At 43.9% G+C, this 12,728-nt stretch overlaps 1 protein-coding gene across 8 annotated transcripts in view; it reads right to left on the bottom strand.

Annotated features, from left to right (window-relative positions):
- Positions 1-11,983, bottom strand: part of LOC137300492 (uncharacterized) — a 418,621-nt gene extending 406,638 nt beyond the window's left edge. For 5 of the 8 annotated variants that reach the window (XR_010958108.1, XR_010958109.1, XR_010958110.1 and 2 more), the window contains exon 1: positions 11,646-11,974. The gene's annotated coding sequence lies outside the window, so the exon portion shown is untranslated. Of the gene's footprint in view, positions 1-11,645 lie in introns of all 8 variants that reach the window. The other 3 variants (XM_067969571.1, XM_067969570.1, XM_067969572.1) reach the window with 1 other exon arrangement.
- Positions 11,984-12,728: the final 745 nt, after the last annotated feature.

Here is a 12,728-nt window from a genome sequence, read left to right as displayed (position 1 = left end):
TCAGCAATTTGAATTTAACACAGGTTTCTCCAGGGCTCGGGAAACCAGGAGGCTGAAGGGAGGTGGGAGCTGCCGGATCCAGCAAGTAATTGCTTTTCCAGCACTGATTGTGGGCCAGGAGGAGCAGGAGTGCTTCCCCCCGGTCCCTCAAGCAAACTTGCCGCAATCTTCTGACCTCCCTACCGCTGCGATCCGATCTCTCCCTCCCTCCTCTCCAGTCCCCGGCTGCAGCCTTCCACCACAGGCTTTCATGCCCAGCAGTGACCAGCCTCTCAATCTGGCCGGCTGCCAGGCGGGAAGCGGAGTAAAAAAAATTCTGAAGAGTTCCTGCCGTTAAATTCGGCAGGGTCTCCGCCTTCCCGGCATTTCTGGGCTTCCCAGCCGCTGACAGGCGCCCCCGCTCCCTCCCCGCCTCCCGGCAAATATCGGGGCCAACCTTTCGCAAATCAAGCCTTTCAGAATTGTGAAAACCTCTGTTGGAGATTTCCCCCTTAACCTGCTCTACTCAAGTCACGAAATAACCCTTTTTTCAAGCCTTTCTTCACAAATACAACTTTTGATTTCTGGTATTAATATAGTGAAAATTCAGAAGAGGAAGTCAAGTCCGTTGGCATAGCAAAAGTTTGTAAAATCCATCGGCTCAGAGCGGATCAACAATAAATAACAGCGGGGGCTTGGCTTCCAACTGGAGTCCCTATCCAGCCCTCCAGCACTGTACCATATATTCAGGGTCCATTATATTTTAAACATTCATAGACACTAAATTCCGACTGGTGAGTACTGGAAATAAAACGAACCAGACTCAATTGCTAATGATATTTTTTATAACCATTCATTTCTCCCAGTGGCTGCTTTAAGTCCACTTCACTTGCAGTCATTCAGTTTTGATGACCTGATATTTCATAGGCTGTTTCCAATAGAACACAGTAATGAAAATGTTTTTTTTTTTGGACTGGCCAAATGACCGACACGCTAGAGTGAGGTGGCTGAAGAATTAGAACAAACAGATTTAATATAAGTTCTGAAATTAATATAAAATAACTAATCAAGAAACTGAATTACCGATGATGGCCCATAAAAAAAAAGAAAGCTCATTACCTGAGAATCTCTCGCACCAAGCATTAAAGTGGGATTGAATTTTTATTTAAAAATAATCTTTCTTAATAATTGACTTCTGCACAGTGGAGCCTGTGCGGAAACATTAAATCAATGGCTGCTCTGCACATCGCTTTGCCACAATTTTGAATTTCAATTGATTAAAAGTCTTCCAAAAAAAAATTAACCCTTGAAAGTCCTTGCCACTCCATTTTGTGCGTGTAGACTTGCTGCCTATTTAGCCAGCAAGCTTAGGGCAAATGTTGTGACGTGTTTATGCACCACATCTTCCCCCAATTTCCATTCATTTTCTCTCTTCCTCTGCTGATGGCCCCAATCCTTGCTGCAGTACACTTCTGCAGATGCTGGTAGCTTTCCACAACTTTGACTATCCTTGGACGTGTGAGCCTGGACATGACTCACTGGCTGGCTATTCAACTATGGACATCACCGCAATAAAACCAAAACATGTCCTTGTCACAAGTCCACACGCATGCACTTTCTGGCAGCAATGACCCAATGGCGATCAGGAATGAGAGTCCTGGATGATTTTTTCCTCTTTTCAGCCAAGGGACACTAAGGGAAATTCTCCTACTCCAGTTCAGCTAACTCAGCACGGATAAGTTGTTGAACTGGGACCTAGTAGAGCATCAGGCGGCAGTTTTACTGACTAAGCCATCGAGGGAGTTAAGAGACTGAGGTTTTCCATGAGTTTGCATTCAGCAAAGAATCCTGAGAATTCAAACTATACTCCTGCCTTTGTACAGCCAAATGTATATTTTTGCAGTCAATTGTAAATTGACTGAATGTGCACTACTTACATACAGCAGGAATTTATACGTGACCAAAATTACAAGAAAAGAAACATTAAAAATCTCCACATTTATGCCCCTCTCACTTTTTTCTTGCACAACAACTTGATCCCCTGGCATTAGCACTGCTGGTTTCAGAGTGCCACCCTTGCGAGTGGCACTCTGAAACCAGCAGTGCTAATGCCAGGGGATCTTTAACATCAACTTGAACCACCAGAAGTAACTGAACCAACATCTCATCCAGCTCCCATCACTCCATAGCATGGAATAGTATATTGACACTGTATGGTGCCTCAGTAAAAATGTTTCATGCACACTGGTTTCATAAAAGACAATTGTATGGAAGCCAAAACTTTTTTTAAAAGCCGTCAACCGTAGGATTTACGATAATCTTAACTTTCGCAGCCACCTTCACAGTCTTCAAGCCTACTAGGACCACTTCGTATCATCAATATTATGCAATTAGCTTGCTTGACCCAGTGCTATTTGTTAGCACCAGCTGTAATTTCATGTTGCAAATTATAATTATGTCAAATCCCAGGATGCTGGCTGTTTGAAAATATGTGTCTCAGAGCTCCTGAGACTTTGCAGGAGGGCAATGAGATAAACTTCTTTAGAACTTGCTTGGAAGAAACTCAGGTCCATGTTTTCTCATATTCTTTTCTAAATGCTGCTCCCCGAGAGAAACACAACCATCATACCTCAATTGTGTCACACATTCTGTTTATTAAAGCGGCAACACATGAATGAAGAGCCAACAACTACAATGTTTAGGTGTCAAGTTCGGTAATCTAATGGTTAGAAAGGGCTAGATATTACCTTGAAAAATACAGTTGGCAAATACCGTCAGTGCAACAACTTGTACTCATATAGTACTCTTTTTATTAACAGCACAGAAGGAGGCCATTCGGCCCTTCACGCCTGTGCCAGCTCTTCAAAAGGGCTATCCAATTAGCCCCACTCCCTTCCCCCGCTCTTTCCCCATTGCCCTGCAAATTTTTCCTTTTCAAGTATATGTAGGAAAAAGTCTGAAAGCAAGTACCATGATCAGCTATGATAATGTTCATCAATGATTTATGATTTGCACCCCCTGTCCCATTTCTGCAATGGGCAATCCAAGTTAACCATGAAGCTATATTAGGACTCTAGTGCCTCAATTGGTAAGTCACTGTCTGGTGTGGAAGTGAGCATAACAGACCCGAAAAATTCCAGAGTCAATTCTTGGATTGCTGATTTAGGTCATCATGTCCAGGGTACTAAAAAGGGTGCTACAACTGGCTTCAGCATTTCTCAGCTGGGGAGGGAGGGAGTGCTGCACTGTCGGAGGTGCCGTCTTTCGGATGAGACTTCAAACAGTCTGCCCTCTCAGGTGGACACAGAAGTTCCCATTGCACTATTTCGAAGAAGAGCAGGGGAGATCTCCCCGGTGTTTTGGCCAATATTTATCCCTCAATCAACATCATTGAAACAAATTATCTGGTCATTTCCACAATGCTGTGCACAAATTGGTTGCTGCGTTTCCTACATTACAACAGTGACTGCACTTCAAAAGTGCTTCAATGGTTGTAAAGAGCTTTGGGACATCCTCAGGCCATGGAAGTCTATCTTTCTTTTTTTTTCCACTCCTGATTGCCAGCCAGTGACTCCTGCTCAAAAGTGCATCTGTGGATGCCAAGTGAAGTGAGGGACATCTGTAATGTCCTCCATGAACTGCCTGCTGACATTGACTATCACTTGGGTAAGCTAACAGAGGGGATGAGCATGACGAAAGTACAATTTTGTCCTGAGAATTGTGTACATTTTATATCTCATTTCAAAATGAGATACCCTCAAGACATTTCAGACGCTTGCATGGGATAGCACAATGGCTGTTCTGACACGACTTGTCTGTTTCAAAGTCCCAGTAAGCTTTAATTCAGAATTAATCCGGTGAGAAATTCATTGAAGAAGGATTATTTTTTAAGTCAACTCCAAGGACAGTTACATATAACAAAGGTATTGTCTACAACCAGTATGTCAAGAAATGCTCGTGACGGAACAGAAAAAAGATGGATTTTCCTTCTTTATCCAATGTCAAGAACCTGTATACTGAGAATAAACTCTCTTCCGGAGTAATGAATACACTGTTTGCTGTAAAAAAAAATCTTCAATGGATCAAAGAAAGGACACACTTGTAATCCAAGACCCTTTCATAGTCTTCAGCCCACTATTCACTTTGCCACTGGATGCTAATAGAGGAAAGATTCCATGCAATTTACCAGAGGCTGGTTTTTCAAAAATTCACTAAGTAAAGCTGCAAAGATTTTATACCCTGCAGCTGTGTTTTAATCAATTAGCCCAGTTTATGTAGTTAAATGATTATTGCATTGCATTAATATTTTGATGCCTTTTTGCTTCATTGTATTATTTTCTGTGCACAAACTGGCTGCTGCGTTTCCGACATTACAACAATGTCTCCGCTTCAAAAGTACTTCATTGGTTAACGTCCTGAGGTCACGAAAGGCACTTTATAAATGCAAGTCTTTCTTTTTCCTTTATGTTGTCATGACATTCAATAAGCTCCATATTACCTAGATTATCTCTTATGTCCTTATCTAATTTCCCTGAAATGCATCTACGCTATTCGCCTCAATCACCCCATCTGGTAGCAAGTTCCACATTCTAATCACTGTCCAGGTAAAGAAGTTTCTCCTGAATTATTATTGGATTTATTTGTGACTATCTTATATTTATGGCTCCTGTTTTGCCCTCCCCTCCCTCCCCTTCCCCCCAAAAGCAGAAACATCTTCTCTGCATCTGCCCTATCAAACCCCTTCATAATTTTAAAGACCTCTATTAGGTCACCCCTCAGCCTTTTCTTTTCTAGACAACAGAGCCCCAGTGTGTTCGGTCTTCCTAGCTGCACAGCAGCCACAAAGAAGCTCGACACCATCCAGGACAAAGCAGCCCGCTTGATTGGCACCCCATCCACCACCCTAAACATTCACTCCCTTCACCACCGGCGCACCATGGCTGCAGTGTGTACCATCCACAGGATGCACTGCAGCAACTCGCCAAGGCTTCTTCGATAGCACCTCCCAAACCCGCGACCTCTATCACCTAGAAGGACAAGAGCAGCAGGTACATGGGAACACCACCACCTGCACGTTCCCCTCCAAGTCACACATCATCCCGACTTGGAAATATATCGCCGTTCCTTCCTCGTCGCTGGGTCAAAATCCTGGAACTCCCTTCCCAACAGCACTGAGAGAACCTTCACCACACGGACTGCAGCGGTTCAAGAAGGCGGCTCACCACAACCTTCTCAAGGGCAATTAAGGATGGGCAATAAATGTCGGCCTCGCCAGCGATGCCCACATCCCATGAACGAGTAAAAAAAAATTAGAATAAACTTTAATATCCTTCCTGTCTTACCAAAAGAAAATGAGTACTTTGCTGAAGCAGCATTTGTTCAAAAGGGAAATTGATTTAGTGGATTTCCTGAGCCTTCTAAAGGACAGTGCAGCAACATCAGGGAGCCATCAATCCAGGATACTTCAGCCATCATCTCATTTTAACTGTGTGGTAGCTAGTGTCACACAGTGCAAACTCCTTTGGGACTGTGTCTCAATATTCGACAGAATGATGCTTCAGAAGCAGGATATTTGGACTGCAGTAGTTAAAGCCTCATGTAGATTCATTTTGTCTAGGGGCTGTACAAGGCATCAAAGCATACATAGCCTCATTAAAATTAATGCTGCAAATAGCCCTCTAATATGCTTATTGTTTGAACAACTTCTTCAGACTGCAATAAAATTAAAAATTTGCATTACTTTGGTTTGGGAGTCGAATGGGCAGGTATTAATTATAACAAGCAACCTGAACTAGATGTAAAAGCTTTGATGATTTCAAAAAGAAATGTTTGCTCTGGTGAATGCCAGACCCATCCTGTCACGCCTGGTAAAAACAAGACTTTTCCACTCATTTTATTTCCACTGATCAAATCATTAACGTCACCTGTATTCTGGATAACCCTGAAAACTTTGTTTCCAGAAACAATCATTTGGAATTCTCTTCTTGCATCCTATTTATTTCTTCAATTATTTATTGGGGGTTATCTATAGATGTTTTATTTTGCCATGATGATGTTCAATTTTGCCTGATATTTACACATTTTCACACAGAGGAGTTGAGACATTGACAATTCAACAATGGGTCAAGACAGGTAGAGGGTTAATAAGAGACCATAAGAGATAGGAGCAGGAGTAGGCTGTTCGGCCCCTAGAGCCTGCTCCGCCATTTAACAAGATCACGGCTGATCTGATTTTTACCTCAACTCCACTTTCCCGCCATTTCCCCATATAGTTCTACAGTTCCTGTTGTAAGAGCAGATGGTCGTGTGGGCTTTCTCATAACAAGACCCATTATAGCGTTCATCAAGTTCCCACGAGATCCAATAGATCATCCGAGTCCTTTTTAAACCCAGCCTTACACACAACCAGACTAGAGTTGTGCTCAACAGGGTGCCAAACCCAAGCAGTGAGACATAGTCTTCTGGACTGCAGCAAATTCTGGCATCAGATCGGTGCCATTTTTAAGTCGATGCACTGCTTTGCTTTCGTGTGGAAACTGCAATATGATCCTCGACTATCAATCTGCTCAAAAAGGACACCTCACTATGAAATGTTGGTCGAGAAAGTCTGGAACATTCCATGTGTTGAAAGCACAGCTGCTGTGGGACTGTGTCAAGTCTCTCTGCTTCTCACCTCTCCTTTAAAATCCTCATTCTCTCCCGCCCACCCAAGTACCACGCCAAGTTTCTCATCAAGATATCTTTATTGCTTTCCTCCCTCAGCCTCTGCACTGAGTGACTTCTCATCCTCGGTGATTTCAAACTCCTTATGCTCGCTCTCCTCTGAGTTCACTGCCCTCTTATCCTCCCTTCATCTCTTCCTCCATATAAACTCCCCTTCCGATATTCACGGCCATCACATGGCCTCTCTATTTCCATCGTGTCAATCACAGATAAGGCCATCTCCGATCACTTCCTTGTATCCCTCTCCACCAATATCCCCCTTCCCCCTCGCAACCCCACTTCCTTCTGTGTCTCCCCCAAGTCACTTAGAAATTCCCAATTGTCTAGCCTTTGGCCCTCCATTCACCACGACATTTCTGCAGCTATCGATTTGCTCAATCACACCCCTGCCTCCACCTTTGATGCCCTTCTCCCCTGTAAAACCATTACTCTCTCTCACTCTGGTCATTCCCCCTGGTATGGCCCTCATCTCCAACTCCCTTAAGTCCAAGGGACGCAGACTTGAACGTTTATGGTGGACAACTGGTTTAGCCATGCATCACCAGATCTGGCTGGATGATATAAAGCACTATCGGATCCTGCTCTCCTCTGCCAAAACTGGTCACTATTCCAGGATCATCCTGGAATGCAAAGATAATCCCCGCCTGCTCTTCTCCACTACAAACCATCATCTTAAACCCCTCTCCCCTGCCTCCTCCACCCTCACCTCCAACAGCAAGTGTGAGGAGCTCATGGACTTCTTTGTCACTAAGTTTGAGACCATTCATTCAGCTAACACTGCCGCTTCCCTCCCTTCCCCAGCCCACCAAGCCAAACTTGCCCTAAAGTTCCCCCTGCCCTAGCCCTGAACTTGCATATTTCTCCAGTTTCTCTCCTATCTCCCCTTTAGCCCTCTCCGAGCTCACCTGGACCAGGAACCCCACCTCCTGCTCCCTCAAACCTATTCCCACCAAACTGCTGACCACCCAACTTCCCTTCCTGGCCCCTGTGTTAGCTGATATTGTTAACGGTTCCCTCTTCTCACGTACCATCCCCTTCCCCTTCAAATCTGCCATCATCACACCCCTCCTAAAAAAAACCACCCTCGACCCCGCTGTCCTTGCAAACTACTGCCCTATCTCCAACCTCCCTTTCCTCTCCAAAGTCCTTGAAGATGTTGTCGCCTCCCAAATCCGTGCCCATCTTTCCCACAACTCCATGTTTGAATTACTTTAATCAGGTTTCAGACCCTGCCACAGTACAGAAACGGCCCTCATCAAAGTCACAAATGACATCCTACGTGACTGTGACCGTGGTAAACTATCCCTCCTCATCCTTCTCAACCTGTCTGCAGCCTCTGACATGGCTGACCACACCATCCTCCTCCAATGCCTCTCCTCCATCGTCCAGCTGGGTGGGACTGGTTCCATTCTTATCTATCCGGTCGTAGCCAGAGAACCACCTGCAATGACTTCTCTTCCCGCCCCTGCATCATTACCTCTGGAGTCCCCCAAGGATCTTTCCTTGAACTCTTCCTATTTCTCCTCTATATGCTGCCCCTCAGTGACATCATCCAAAAACATGTCAGATTCCACATGTACGCTGACGACACCCAGCTCTACCTCGCCACCTCCTCTCTCGCCCCCTCCACTGTTGTCACACTGCTTGTCCAGCATCCAGTGCCGGATGAGCAAAAATTTCCTCCAACTAAATATTGGGAAGACTGAAGCCATTGTGTCTTTGGTCCCTGCCGCAAACTCCGTTCCCTAATCACCGACTCCATCCCTCTTCCTGGCCACTGTCTGAGGCTGAACTGCAACCTTGGCATCCTATTTAACCCTGAGATGAGCTTCCAACCACATATCCGCTCCATCACCAATACCACTTACTTTCACCTCCGTAACATCACCTGTCTCTGCCCCTTTCGTTCATCTGCTGCTGAAACCCTCATCCATGCCCTTTTTACCTCTTAGCTCGACTATTCCAATGCTCTCTTGGCTGGCCTCCCATCTTCCACCCTCCATAAACTTGAGCTCATCCAAAACTCTGCTGCTCCCATATCCTAACTCGCACGAAGTCCTGTTCTCCCATCAGGACTTAGTGCGATGGGAGAAGAGGACTCCCGGTCCGGGAATACCTCGATTTTAAAATTCTCATCCTTGTGTTCAAATCCCTCCATGGCTTTGCCCCTCCCTATCTCTGGAATCTCCTCCAGCCCCACAACCCTCTGAGACCGTTGCACTCCTCCAATACTTGTCTCTTCTGAATCCCTGATTTTAATCACTCCACCATTGGTGGCCATGCCTTCAGCTGCCTCGGCCCTAAGCTCTGGAATTCCCTCCCTAAACCTCTCCGCCTTTTTACCTCTCTCTCCTCCTTTAAGACACTCCTTAAAACCTACCTCTTTGACCAAGCTTTTGGTCACCTGTCCTAATAACCCCTTACGTGGCTCAGTGGCAAATATTGTTTGATAAGCACTCCTGTGAAGCGCCTTGGGTCATTTTACTACCTTAAAGGCGCTACATAAATGCAAATTGTTGTTGTTGTTGTTGACTGGGCTTCTATCAATCAACTTACTGGGTTCAGATTACCAGTGAATTTCCAAGATCTACCTAAGTAACAATGGAGTTGCCTTTCCTTGGCTGGCATTGAAGCTCGAAGTTCAAGATAGAACATCCAGACTTTCTAATGGAGAGAGAAACGTTTTCATCACCGAAATGTTCCAACAATAGCAGTATTTTGTTTCTCTTCATTTTTCAGCTACACCAGTGTTAGCAAGTCAGAGGTTCACAGAACCCTCAATGCAAACACAACCCTCTCCAGGCAGAACATACCAATCTCCATTAAGCACAGTCTGTTCACTGCCCTTGAGGGGTAAAGCCAAATACAATCACTCAGGCATTTTATTCATTTGTATTTTAGTACATATTTTGGTGAATTTCGTGCAATGAGAGGTCACCGCCGGAGAATTGTCTTTTTTCCCTCCACCAAGTGTCAGTATCAATCATTTCCAGATCATAAACAGGGCAAGTTAGATGTAAAGTAAAACTGCGCCAACAATGAGCCTCAAATCCAACCTCACGCCATCCTCTGTTGCAGCAGAGTGACATTTCTATCTCCAACGTGAGCCATCTTCATAGTTTCTCTGAGACATTGTCAATTAAGTGATAAATTATGGATGCTCTGTGCTGTGTATTTTGATAATTGAATTGAAAATTATGTAGGACCCTTACAGCCGGCATTGAGAGAAGACATCAATCCCATTAGTCCAGGCTGGTTTAGATGCAGGTCCCAGATGTGAAAGTACAATGTTCTAGCCCAGTGCACTATGCAGTCCTAGGTAGATAGAGAGATATTTAACAAAAATGTGTGACATTTTCCTGACACAAATGTTAAGGTTTATTTAAAGTTGAGTTTTGCATCCACTGGTTTGAATTTAAAACATGAATGTGTTTAACTTTCTTTCTCTAATTAAAACAGAGCAGAGAGGAACTTACTATTCCAGTGCTGTCCTGGCCGACCTCACACCTTGCACCTTCCGTAAACTTGAGCTCATTTAAAACTCTTCTATCCGTCTCTTAACTCGCACCAAGTCTTGTTCACCCATTACCTCTGTGCTCGCTGACCTACATCGGCTCCCAGTCCGGCAAAGCCTCGATTTTACAATTTGCATCCTTGATTTCAAATTCTTCCATGGCCTCGTCCCTCCCTACCTCTGTAACCTCCTCCAGCCCTACAACCCTCCAAGATCTATGTGCTCCTCCAATTCTGGCCTTTTGCACACTCTTATTTTAATTACTCCACCATTGGCAGCCATGCCTTCAGCTGCCTTGGCGCTTAGATCTGGAATTCCCTCCCTCAACCTTTGCCTCTCTCTCCTCCTTTAAGATGCTCCTTAAAACCTACCTCTTTGACCAAGCCTCTCCTAATATCTCCTTACGTGGCCCGGTGTCAAATTTTTTTTGTAACGCTCCTGTAAAACGTCTTTGGTTATTTTACAACATTAAAGATGCTGTATAAATGCAAGTTGATGTTGATGTTTTTACAAGATGGTGGAAAACTGGTATGTAAAATTAACCTGTAAATGTTTTCATGGTTCATTAATGCAAGGATTTAAAAATGCTAATAACTTCACAGAAATAAATTAATGGAAAACCAAAGTGGGGAGCAGGAATTCTGCATGCAATTGCACGCGCGCACACACACACACACACACACACACACGGAGCTCACTTATCCCTGGGCAGCGAGCAATGTGGAGCCAGCAGTGTAACTCAGCTCTGCCAGCCCCTCATTGCACCAGACAGGTACCGGTCAAACCTTCTGTGAATCTGGCCCCTTATTCTCTATCTAAACCTCAGTGTTCCACTGATCAACAATGTACCAATTTACTCGACACATTTTTCAAGCTACTTCCAAATTGGCTATTTCTGAGCAAGTGTACCATCAAGATGACAAGTTCCCATCCAATTCAAGTAATACCCAGAGAACTGAAACCCTTTTTATTAACTAAGGTAATGACATACAGCTGAAAACACAGAATTCTGATCCTTTCTTTGGGTAATAGAAAAGTCCTGACACTCCAGTGCAGATGTCATGAACTTAAAGTACAGTGATGCACAGAATCGCAGACAACTGCCAAGTAATTACTATTGGGATTCTGCAGTAAAATCGATCTATTTCAACCAACTGACTTGTCACCTAACTGAACTGAAATTACTGATAAGTTACAAAACAGAAATGTTATCTCACAGTCAGTGTCATTTCCCAAGGTAAATTCAGTGAAAATAAAGAGAAGTCCCACATGTCTTCAAATTCATAGTCTTTACATAAACCAAAGAGAACAGGAGGTTGAAATGGAATGCTGAACAGAATGAATCATTTTAGAACAAGAGGACTTCAGCCTTATGAAAAGTAATTTTTAAAAATAATTTTCCCACTCCGATTTGCTCATCCTGTCTTACCTTCATTAGGGCCGGTCTTGCTCAGTTGGTAGCACTCTCACCTTGCAATCAGAAAGTTGTGGGTACAGGCCCCACTCCGTGGCCCGAGTCTGTAATCTAAACTAACCCATCAGTTGAGCAGGATGGACAAAGAAATGCACAGAGCTGTCCTGTCCAACTTTCATGGTTATTCATCGCATTTGCTGTTCATTGGAGTTTGCTGTGTTTGCCTGCAAAAACAATAAAATTCCTTCAATCCGATGTTCAAAGGACATGAAAGGTGCGACATACATGAGGTCTGTCTCTTATTTCACTCCAACTCTCACTGGATTATTTCCTTGAATTAGCAGTAACTAATCAGGATAAGATCTTAAGAATCATTAACCAAAATTTGGTGTTCTCCAAGAGAAGGCATCTGTAAATTATACAACCTGATGGGCTGTAAGGGGAGAGAAAGAGAAAGAGAGAGAGAAAATAAATACAAGAGAAAGAGAAAAGATATGGGAGAGGGGAAGACTATATTTGTGCCATTTGGCCCTCCTCTGCAGCCCATGTGACCACTTCTATGTTGCTGGCGCAGGTCAACGTCTCAGAGCCACAGCTCCTGACTGAAAATCTCAAAGCTCGAATTTGCCCGGCAGTGTTGGCAGTGCCAGTGTAATATTCTAAATAAATCCATGGAGGAAGTCATTTACTCAGAATGGTTCAGCGAGGCAGCTATTTCAAGTGTGTGTGGGACATGGTCAGCTCACTCACACTGTAGACACAATAACTCTTCCCAGCCAGTAACGAGTGATATTATAAACCAACACTGTTTAAATGTTTAAAAATGTAAACACAGCATGTTTTAAGTTCATCATAATTCTTAATAATTGAGTTTCTTAAGGGATAGAAATGGTTTAATTCTTTCTTTTTTCTTTTGACTTCGCCTTCAGTGACAATATCAAGAAGAACAAGTACCAGTTTATTTCTAATTTTCTCCCCTCCTCTCTTCTTGACTTTGACTCTTTCATCAGGTTATGAACAGGCTCTGGTATCCACCCCCCCTGCCAAATGTGGAAGGCTTGGATGAGCAGTTGTTATGCTACTACTGCACCCTCTCTG

The sequence above is a fragment of the Heptranchias perlo genome, chromosome 31 (assembly GCF_035084215.1).
Source record: "Heptranchias perlo isolate sHepPer1 chromosome 31, sHepPer1.hap1, whole genome shotgun sequence".
Classification (NCBI taxonomy): domain Eukaryota; kingdom Metazoa; phylum Chordata; class Chondrichthyes; order Hexanchiformes; family Hexanchidae; genus Heptranchias; species Heptranchias perlo.
The sequence above is the reverse complement of the archived record's forward strand: the minus strand, read 5'-3'. Positions and strand labels throughout refer to the sequence as shown.